The sequence below is a fragment of the Suncus etruscus genome, chromosome 9, assembly GCF_024139225.1.
Source record: "Suncus etruscus isolate mSunEtr1 chromosome 9, mSunEtr1.pri.cur, whole genome shotgun sequence".
NCBI classification, from domain to species: Eukaryota; Metazoa; Chordata; class Mammalia; order Eulipotyphla; family Soricidae; genus Suncus; species Suncus etruscus.
In genome coordinates this window covers 87,340,532-87,351,990 of record NC_064856.1, presented here as the reverse complement: position 1 = coordinate 87,351,990, position 11,459 = coordinate 87,340,532, and the positions used below count along the sequence as shown (strand labels likewise).

Below are 11,459 nucleotides of genomic sequence, written 5' to 3'. Positions count from 1 at the left end.
GCACGCGGCCAACCTGGCACAGACCCAGGATCAGTCTCTGGCATACCATTTGGTACCCGGGCCCTGACAAGAGCAATTTCTGAATTTCTGAGCACAGAGCCAGGAGTAATCTGTGAGCACCGCCAGGTGTGATACAAAACCAAAATAAACAAACAAACATACAAATAAATTTTTCTCAGCATTTTGTAGTTTTCAGTGTAAATATGGCTCACTTGTTTGTCTACATTTATTATTTACTATTTTATTATCTTAGATGGTACTGCAAATAGATTGTTTTCTTTTTTAATTTTAATATAATTTTTATTTTAATCATTGTGGGTTACATATCATTGACAATAATATTTTAGGTACATATTATCGTAAAATCAGGGGAATTCCCACCACCGAATTGTCCTCCCTCCACCTCCATTCCCGTCCTACCTCCCATATACTCTTCCCTCCCCCACTGGGCTGCTAGAATAAGTGATCCCCTCTGTACCTAGCTTACTACTAAGTGGGCTTACCCCTGTTTGGTCTTGGTACCTCCCTTATTTCCCCCTCTAATTGAGAAGCAGGTCTAGATAGTTCAAGTTATGTGCTTTTGTTTGAAGACAAGAAAAGTAATAAACTGGGGGAAAAAATCAAATACTCCGAACATGGGCAGAGTCCTATCTAGCAGGGGTCTTCAAACTACGGCCCGCGGGCCACATGTTGTATTTATTCCCATTTTGTTTCTTCACTTCTAAATAAGATATATGCAGTGTGCATAGAAATTTGTTCATAATTTTTGTTTTTACTATAATCTGGCCCTCCATTAGTCTGAAGGACAGTAAACTGGCCCCCTGTTTAAAAAGTTTGAGGATCCCTGCTACAGGCTCTCATCCTAGGTTTGAGAGGCGAAGGGGAAAAAGAGGGTGAAACACCACAACAGTACAAAAAGAAGTGTCAAATAAAGTGTCCAGTGAGCACTCCAGAGGGAAAAAAAAAGATAAGTATCACATAAAAGCCACGGTATTGAAATAAAAAATGTGGCAGAGCACATAAAGGAAGAAAAGAAGAAAAATAAGTATAAATGGAGACAACGACTTCAATAGCCAAACCAAAACAAAGAAATCGACAAGAACTAGTTTTAAAAAAAAGTTGTTTTGTGCTTTTTGCCTTTTTTTTTTCCCCCTTCCTGCACATGCACAGTAAATATTGGGGTCATTTGAAAAGAAATTCCCTTGGCCTAAGAGATCCAGGGATACTCCACCCTTGAACCAAATTGTTATGGGATTAACTATAGACTCCTTTCAGGTTCATTTCCTCTCCCCTTGATGTTTTTGTGATGTATGGAAGACTTCTGCTCCGTCCTGGGTGATAAAATCAGACCTCTGTATCTAGGGATCTCGGTATCTGCACAGGTCAGGGAGTGGAACTAATGATGAAGTCTTTCTTTGTGGTTCTAGAAGTTCTGTTCCCTCGGTAGTTGTTGTGATCCGTCTTCTGTGGTTGGTGGTCCTGGTCTTTGCGCTGATCCTATGATGGGGCCTGGGATAGCGTCTTTCATTATGTTTCCAGGAGACCACTTCCGTAATAAATTGTTTTCTAATTTATTTTTGAAAATAAGTTGTTCTTAGTTATAAATGTACAACAGGTTTTGTATGCTTGCTTTATATTTTACTGAACTTGTTTATAAGTTGTAATACCTTTAAGATGAATTCTTTAAAACCTTCTACATCCTGGGCTGAAGCAGTAGTATATCAACTTACTTGCAAGAGTTTTCGAACAATCCAATACAATAAATACTATACTATAAATATAAATATTTATAGATTTGATAAATCCAATACTACTATTTTAATAGTAGAAGACAGTTATTTGCATGTAGATGATGAAATTATATCTATATCACATTTGTAAAAAATCAACACAAATTGATATAATGTTTAAATTTAATGTCTGAAACTAGAAGGTAACTAAAAGAAAACCTAAGAAAAATGGTTTTTAAAATTGTTCTGACCATGATGTTTTGGGTCTGAGCACTAACTCAAAAGCAACAAATACAGACAAATTATAGTACAACCAGCAAAAAAGTTTCAGAAAGGCAAATAGTATCGCAAATGGGAACTTGCCTTGCATGTAGGCAACTTAAATCCAGTTCCCAGCACCACAGAGGGACTCCTGAACTCTGCCAGGAATGATCCCTATTTACCAAGTCAGGAGTAAGCCCTGAGCACCACCAGATGTGGCCACAAATAATCATCAACAAATCATCTGCACAGTTAAGAAAATAGAGCGAAAAAATAACCTATAAAATGTAAGACTATACTTTCGAGGGCAGGAGAGATAGCCTGGAGGTAGGGCGTTTGCCTTACATCCAAAAGGATGTGGTTCCAATCCCGGCATCCTGTTTGGTCCCCCGTGCCTGCCAGGGGCGATTTCTGAGCACAAAGTAATTACAGGAGTAATTCCTGAGCGTTGCAGGGTATCACACACACACACACACACACACACACACACACACACACACACACACAAACACACACACACACACACACACAAACACACACATTCAGGGATCATTTTTATAATATGTGACTAGAGAAGTTTCTCTGATCCTGTAGAGCACCTGAAGCCACGAGGAGCCAGAGCTTCCTCTCCTGAGCCAGAAACCAGCTCTAGGTGTCAATTCTGCGACTGCCTTTGGCTATTGATGATCTTTCTTCCCTTCCTTTGGAAGGGGTAGAGGGTTAGGATGCAGTCTGAGTAAAAATAAAATAAAAATAAAATAAAATGTAAGTAAACAAAATACCTCAAAAGGGATTAATTTTTTATAGCTCATCAAAGTAGCAAGGAAACAATATATAATTAAAATAGGTAAAGAATATGATTTTTTTTCTCGAAAGAAGACCAGATTGGGACTGAAGCTCAAGTGGCAGAGCATCAGCCTACCATAAATGAGGCACTGAGTTTAATCCCCAGCAGCACATTCCTAATTTCAGCATTACCAGCTGTAGTCCTTGTGGCTCCCAAGCACCACTAGTTATAGACCTTAAAAATAGTTTAAAGTATATATACAAGTAGCCTACAGATATATGAAGTTTTCTGAAATCATCCAGAAAATTGAAATTAATTTAAAAAACCAACTAATTGTCAGCTTTTATATGTTAAGATTTACTATTAGCTAAAAAAGAGAGAGAGAAGTGATGATGTAGGAAAAGAAAAGGTAAACCTGCATAACCATTCTACAAAATAACTTAAACTTGTGATACAAGGACCATCAATTCACTTTTGAGTATATAAGCAAAGCAAATTAAATCACAATTTTAAAGAGATTGCTGTATTTCAATATTCATTGTAGCATTATTAATAATACCAAGACATGGAAGCAACTTAAATGTCCACTGTTAGATGAGAGAATAAGGAGCATAAATATGTATATATATCATGCATATATTATATACATAAGAGAATATTATTAAAATTTTAAAGGAAAGAAATTCTTTTGTTTGCAGCAATGTAGATGAAACTGTAGAAGTGTGTTAAGTGAAATAAGCCAGACACACAATGAGAATGCATCGTCTCACTTTTATAAGAAAATTAATAAGTAAAACTCATAGAAACAGAGAATATGACAATTGCCAGGAGATGTTGTGTCAGAGATACAAGGTAAAAGGTAGAAGATTCAATAACATAAGATGAATAAAATATGAATATGTAATACATATCATGGAATTTATAGTGTACTATATAAAGAATATTATGTACTTGCAAATGTTTATGCGAGTAAATGTAAGGGATTCACCACACAAACAGGACAGATGAAGGGATGAAGGATATTATCATATATGTATCCCACATTGATTATCACACATGTATCCCACTTGATAGCACAGATGGTCTACCAAACATTTATAGAATAATTCTAGAATGTAATCAGGAGTATTCCCTTAAAATTGCCATAAGTGAGCCTCTTAAAAATAATTTAACATACAATGAAAATATGGAAACAACATATATGTTAATATGATCATACAAGCCATTTCACATTTTATTTGTATATTTTTAAATCAAAAAATTCACTTTAAATATCTATACTTTTGTCAGCAGTACCTCAATAATGCAAGGAAAATAAGTTAGTTAAATTAAATTTAAGTTAACTTAAACTCATTTTATTAAAATTAATTTTAATTTTATTGAAATTAGATAAGGCAAAAAACTATTCACTTAAGAATTACATGCAACTAATGATTAATGTAGAATACATATTATAGAATATTTCAATCATCACAAGAAAGTATATTGGTTAATGCTGTTATAAAGTGCTCACAATCTGATATGGAAAATGAGAAGTAATACCAAAAATTTCTCAGAGTAAAGGACAAGTTGACTTAGAAACCAAGACTTAAATTTCTGAGCATTACAAAGTAGGAAAATATTCTGATATAAGTAGGTATGAGTCTCACATCCTTATTGCCCAATGATGCTCAATTAATAGGTAATTAATTCATTATAGATATCACCATAACAAGTGTAAAATTTCCTTTTTTGGGGGGAGGTGACTAAGCCACATTAATCAGTATGTAGAGTTTACTCTATGTTCTATGCTCAGGGACTACAAATGATGGTGCTCAAGGGACCTTATGTGATGCTGCAGATTGCACAGGGGTCAGTCCTATGTAGAATAAATACTACTTGTATAGTCTCTCTGGCCCATCATAAACATCCTTCTTTGTTGTTTCTGACCATTTTTGTTATACTTTCCTTGGTCACCTGGAAGAAATCAAGAAGAGAGATTATGCATACAGTTTAATGATTGGCAAAAAAATAAAAAGGCAAAAATACCTGAAGATAATAAAAAGTAGTACTTTGAAAATCACAAACCTCCATAGTAGCATGACTTATTGCACAGATGTTCAAAGCTGTGCATTTAATTTTTAATGGGTTAAAAATAGTGGTGAGAAGTTAAGGAAGCCAAGTCTAAGTTAAAAGAGGTAGGAGGAAAGCAGTTTTGAGAAAAAAATGGCATATTTTTCTCTAGAGAGTTGGCACTCTTCCACCCACTCCATCATTGCTCCTCTTAAAGCTGCTGTTCATTTCTGTGTGCAATGCCTTAGGGAGGGATGGGAGAAGCTGTAAAGGATGTGGAAGAAATAGTTGTCACCCTGAAGTTGGTTTCCAAGATTCTGAGTCCTTATGGGAACGATGAGAATGGAATTTCGGAACAAATGATTTGGGAGAAATATTAAATTTCCATCATTGACTCAAAAATAATTAAAATAATTTTCTGGACTCAGGAAATGAGAGCAGAGAAAAAAATAGTAAATTGGTGACAGTACACTTACTAAAAAGAGGGGTTCTTTCCTTCAGCTTCTTTGTCTACAGTGGTTCTTGGAAACAAAGGGTGAATACCCTAATTTTATGCCTCGGTACTCAATCAATACCATATCCAGTGCTCATTATGACACTGTCTCAATAACATATTCCAATTTATCCATTTCCTTTTGTTTATGTCTTCTATTAGGATCTATAGCATGTGATCATTCAGACCACTAAAACACTTAATGGCAGACTCATTACAGGTCCCACTCATCAAATACATTTTTGCAAATTATCATTTCCTTTGTTTTCTCTCCCTTTATTTTCCTACTTCTTCTTTCCTTCTCTTCTTTCTTCCTATTCATCATCAACTCAATCTATGTTGAGTAAAGCCCACGCTGTCAGTTTCTCTTTAGAAAAGGAACCCCAATACATAAGATGCAGTGATGATACTACATAGGCTAGTCAGTCACCTTTTATAGTCCTCACTACCACATTGTTTAGTACTGTAGAAGCAAAATATATGCTTATCCTAAACTGCTCGAGCCACTATCTAACCCTGAAACCTTCATTTATCAAAGTTCACCCCCCCATCAGCGATGAAGTCCCTAGAAATTAGAAAACATACCAATTGCGACGCAACAACCCAATTTTTTTAAACTTATTTTTACCGTACTTATTATTTTCTTTTCTTTCTTATCCCTTGTTTCCCCTTTTCCTTTTCTCATAATTTATATGTTAGCTAATTATTTGTCTTTTAATTCATTTTTGGTAAAATCTTTATTTAAGCACCATGGTTACAAGCATGATTGTAGTTGGGTTTCAGTCATAAACACAATACCCTCCCCTTCACCAATGCAACATTCCCACACCAATGCCCCTTTCCCCAACCCTGAATGTAGTTGAGACAGATCTTCTACTTTTCTCATTATTTAACATTGTCATGCTAGTTGTTAGTGTGGTTATTTCCCTAACAGCATTCACCACTCTTTGTGGTGAGCTTCAAATTGTGAACCAGTCCTTCTGGCCCGTCCAGCCTTTAAATTATTGACTTTGGGCCTTATTACAATAATATCTTTAGTTTTGCTTAAAACCCATAGATCGTGAGACTACACTGTGTCTATATCTCCCCCTCTGACTTATTTCACTCAGCATAATAGATTCCATGTACATCTACATATAGAAAAATATCATAACTTCATCTCTCCTGTCAGCTGCATAATATTCCATTGCGTATATGTACCACAGTTTCTTTAGCCATTCATCTATTGAAGAGCATCTTGGTTATTTTCAGAGTCTGGCTATTGTAAATAGCGCTGCTATTTACAGGTGTGAGGAAGGGATTTTTGAATTGTGTTTTTGTGTTCCTAGGGTATATCCCTAGGAGTGGTATAGCTGAATCATATGGGAGCTCAATTTTCAGTTTTTTGAGGAATATCCATATAGTTTTCCATAAAGGCTGGACTAGATGGCATTCCCACCAGCAGTGAATAAGAGTTCCTTTCTCTCCACATCCCCGCTGGCACAGATTGTTATTGTTCTTTGTGATGTGTGCCAGTCTCTGTAGTGTGAGACGGCTCTTCATTGTTGTTTTGATTTGCATCTCCCTAATGATTATTTATGTGCAGAATTTTTTCATGTGCATTTTGGCCATTTGTATTTCTTCTTTGAGAAAATGTCTGTTAATTTCTTCTCATTTTTTGATGGAACTATATGTATATTTCTTATTAAGTTCTGTTAGTACCTTGTATATTTTCAATATTAGCCCTTTGTCTAATAGGTATTGGGTGAATAGTTTCTTTCATTCTGTGGGTGGCTTTTGTATCTTAGGCACTATTTCCTTTGAGGTGCAGAAGCTTCTCTGCTAAATATAGTTCATCTGTTTATCTCTGCTTCTTCTTGTTGGAGAGTGCTCCTTCCTCCTTGAATATGCCTTTAGTATCAATGTCATAGAATGTTTTACCAGTTTGTTGTTCTATAAACCTTTTTGTAAGGCCTGATATCAAGGTCTTTAGTCTATTTGGATTTGATCTTTCTGCATGGTGTTAGAATGGGGTCTGAATTTGCTTTTTTGCAAGAGGCTAACCAGTTGGCCCAACACCACTTATTGAAGAGACTTTCCTTGCTCCATTTTACATTTCTTGCCCCTTTATCAAAAATTAATTGATTGTATATCTGGGGAGCATTCTCTAAATACTCCAGTTTATTCCACTGATTTGAGGGTCTGTCTTTATTCCAATTCTATGCTGTTTTAATGACTACAGTATTGCTTTGTAATACAATTTAAAGTTGGGAAAAGTGATGCCTCCCATATTCCTTTTCCCAAAGGTTGCTCTTGGTATTCTTGAGTGTTTATTGTTCCATATGAATTTTAGGAGTGTTTGATCCACTTCTTTGAAGAATGTCATGGGTATCTTTAGAGGGATTGTATTAAATATGAACAATAATTTGGGGATTTTGCCATTATAACAATATTAATCCTGCCTATCCATGAGCAGGGTATGTGTCTCCATTTCCTTGTATCCTCTCTTATCTTGAAGCAAGCTTTTGTAGTTTTCTTTGTATGGATCCTGCAAACAAAACAAAAAACAGTAAAGAGAATAATTTTTCAGAGTATCCATAACTGATACTATGGATTCGATTTCCTGTAAGTTTTTGTTTTGCTTTTTGTTTAGTTTTGATTTGGTTATTTTGTTGTTGTTTTGTTTTGTTTTTATTTTGGATTGAACCGAGGTCCATCCTGAATCAGTTGTGTGCAAGCCAATGCCATACCGCTGTGCTATCACTCCAGCCCCTGTCCTGTGAGTTTATAATTGTTTTATTTAATACCATTTCTTAACTATTTTTCATAATAGATACACAAGACAAGATGCTTTGTGAGGAGCAGATGTGAATCTTTTCTTCATTGACGTATCTTCATCCTAACTTCATTTTGTGAAGTTCTCATTTTAAAAAAAACTGGCAATCATGGTGAACTTCTAACCTTTAGAGGGTTAGATTTATTTAGATAGTGGGACAGACTTAAATTTATATTTTTGGTGTTCATGATTTTTTTAATTTTTTGAATTTCTTTAGTAGTTTTGAACATTACTGGAAGGCAAAATTGAAGGAAATTAAAATTAGTACAGAGATTAGGAAAGTTCTGCTTCCTAACATACAAAGTATGGTATAATACAATGCTTGGTATATAATAATATGTTGGCTCTTTATGAATAGAGATAATCCCACCTATAAACAATATTTCCTATTTATATGAGTAGTTCTTGATTCCTGTACCATATTCAAGATTTGTTGTGTTACTTATAAAGAAGTTTTACAGGAATAGTTTAAAGTATTTTATGTTCTTCAATTTAATAAAATATTGTTTCCACTATAAACAAAGCACAATCTTTTGAAATATATGACAATTCATATTATATCAAAATGACTATCTAAAACTAATAGACTAAAATAATTAATATGAATTATTAATATGTTGAAAAGAATTTCTAAAACAAAATATTCAATGTATACATAGAAGAGTGGATATATTACATAAGTATGAGGTACATAAAGAATTAAATATATATTTACAATATACATTTAAAGCATATGTGCATTAACTCTTATAATATATCTTTAAAATATTTCATTTTACTATATTCAAATTAAATTTACAACAAAAGTTTTTTTATTTATAATATAATATAATTTATAAATATTGTTGAAGTTATCCTCAATTAATGAGAGTAAAATTGTTTTTCTAGATAGGTAATAATATTTATTGTCTTAAGCACCTCATACTATTTGACATTCTAATATTTCTTACAAAGAAATATAAGCAAAATTGAGGAAGCAGAATTACAAATAGGTACATTTATATTACAATTGAAATATACTGTTAATGTTTTACTATATAGGTTAAATAAATTATAGTACTTCCATTATTAAAAAGCTACATATTCATTAAAGAATAATATGCTCAAAAACATATGCTTAGAAATGTTCATGATTGAGGCTTGAATGATAGGATAGCGGTAGGGCATTTGTTTGGCATGCAACTGACCCAGAATAGTAGGTGGTTCAATTCTCAGCATCCCATTTGGTCCTCGGCGCCAGCCAGGAGCAATTTCTGAGTCAGAACCTGGAGTAACCCCTGAGTGATGCCGAGCGTGACCCAAAAACCAAGAAAAATGGGAACAAGGAAAGAGATGTTTATAATATAATGCTGAATGAGAAAAACAGAACTGTACAGTTAGTACTGTATAACAATATATGCACTTATTTCTAGTTTCCCCAAATATTTACTTCCTAGAGCTGGCTATAGAGGTATATTAGAATGGGTTAAGTTGGGAGGCAGGACAAAAAGCGAATAATGATAGGCATTGATTTATGAAGTTCTATATTGTAGATTCAAATCTCAAGTTAACACATTATTAGTTCATATATGTCACAAGGATAGGAACCAGGGCTGGATATGTAATTAGTCGAACCTAGTTCAAAATATAGTCCCTTGATCAACAATTAGAAAGAATTTCATGAATGTAACAGAGGGCATTAAGCCAAGAATGGGTCCTTTCTAAGCTTTCAAACATCTGTTCTGAGATTATGCTGGTAGTAATCTGTGATATGGTCATTTCTAGTATAATGCAAGGAACTTTAAAATTAAAACACATAGCCTGCTGCCCTGAATTCTGGATGTAGCTTGTTTTCCTCCATAAGGACCATTTCTAAAATGAATGTATTGAACTTGATCCTTGTGGTTGATTATTTAATCCTAAAAACTTATTTTCACATGTGTCTTCAGTTCCTATACATGTGTTCACTTGCATTCACTAATTACTTATTTAGCATTGAATTTTCTAATCTAAATTTTGTATTATTGCCACACTATATTATTAATCATGGTACAATCAGAAAAAAACTGAAAAGTCTATAATAAATTCTTATTCTTATTAAGTTTCTACTATCTCATTAAAATACATATTAACACTTCTCTTAATATGTCAGAAATTGGAAGCATTAAGAAATTTCCAGACATGAAGAGGGTATTTTTGTGACTAAAACCCAACCACAAACACGTTTGTAATCATGAAATTTATATAAAGATGTTTATAAAAACATGATATGTAAAATTAAATTATATATAAATATGAACATTTATATATATATAAAGAAATTCTCAGATATAGGCCAAAGAGATAGCATAGTGGTAGGGCATTTGCATTGCATGCGTCCAACCCAAGAAAGACCTGGGTTCAATCCCGGCATCCTATATAGTACCCCAAGACAGCCAGGAGCAATTTCTGAGCTCAGGGCTAAGAGTAACCCCTGAGTACCCACAGGTGTGGCCCAAAAACCAAAAAAGAAATAAGGGGAAAATAAAGAAATTCTCAGATATTTAGATAAATGCTCTAGAATTGGGAATTTGCCTATAAGAATATATGATCTAGTCACTTTTAAGGTATTTAACACTTTTTTTTATTTTTTTGCTTGTTTGTTTTTTGGGCCACACCCTTTTGATGCTCAGGGGTTACTCCTGGCTAAATGCTCAGAAATTGTGCCTGGCTTGGGGGGACCATATGGGACGCTGGGGGATCAAACCACCATTCTTCCTTGGCTAGCGCTTGCAAGACAGACACCTTACCTCTAGCGCCACCTCACCGGCCCCGTATTTAATACTTTTAATAATGAATATGTGTATTCATTATTGTAGAAAGCTGTTCTGGGTGGTCTCATTAATGTTTGGTGCATTATGTTTAGAAATTATAAATGCATCTTCAATTAATAGTCTCTTTTTGATTTATTTGGCACTGCACACCAGAGATATTTCTACTTTATCAGATCATTAGGTAAATTATTTCAGGGGTGGAGTTTAGAATTAATGACTTAGCCTGTTATTTTTTGGATAGGTTAGGTAACTGACAGTATTTTCAGTCACTGTGAGGAAACTTAGAGCTGTCTTCCTTATCTGACATGGGGATTAAGAGAAAACCCCTAGCTTAATATATTTACATATATATCTTAATACTTATTAAAATATGTCACCCCTAATCCTGTAGGAGTTGAGGAAAATAGTACATAATAGGATAATTTGAATTTCATAAAATTGGTGTGTATCAGAAAATGTTCCTTTTTGATAATTTTGGTATCTGAAAAAAATTTAAAACTTATCAATTAGCAAGCTTGTTTGTGCCTTG

At 34.1% G+C, this 11,459-nt stretch overlaps 1 non-coding gene across 1 annotated transcript; it reads left to right on the top strand.

Moving 5' to 3' along the window:
* The first annotated feature begins 2,522 nt into the window (after nucleotides 1-2,522).
* On the top strand, nucleotides 2,523-2,732 carry LOC126019585 (small nucleolar RNA U3). The gene has a single exon (XR_007499226.1). It is a non-coding gene; the product is annotated as a small nucleolar RNA U3 (small nucleolar RNA).
* Nucleotides 2,733-11,459: the final 8,727 nt, after the last annotated feature.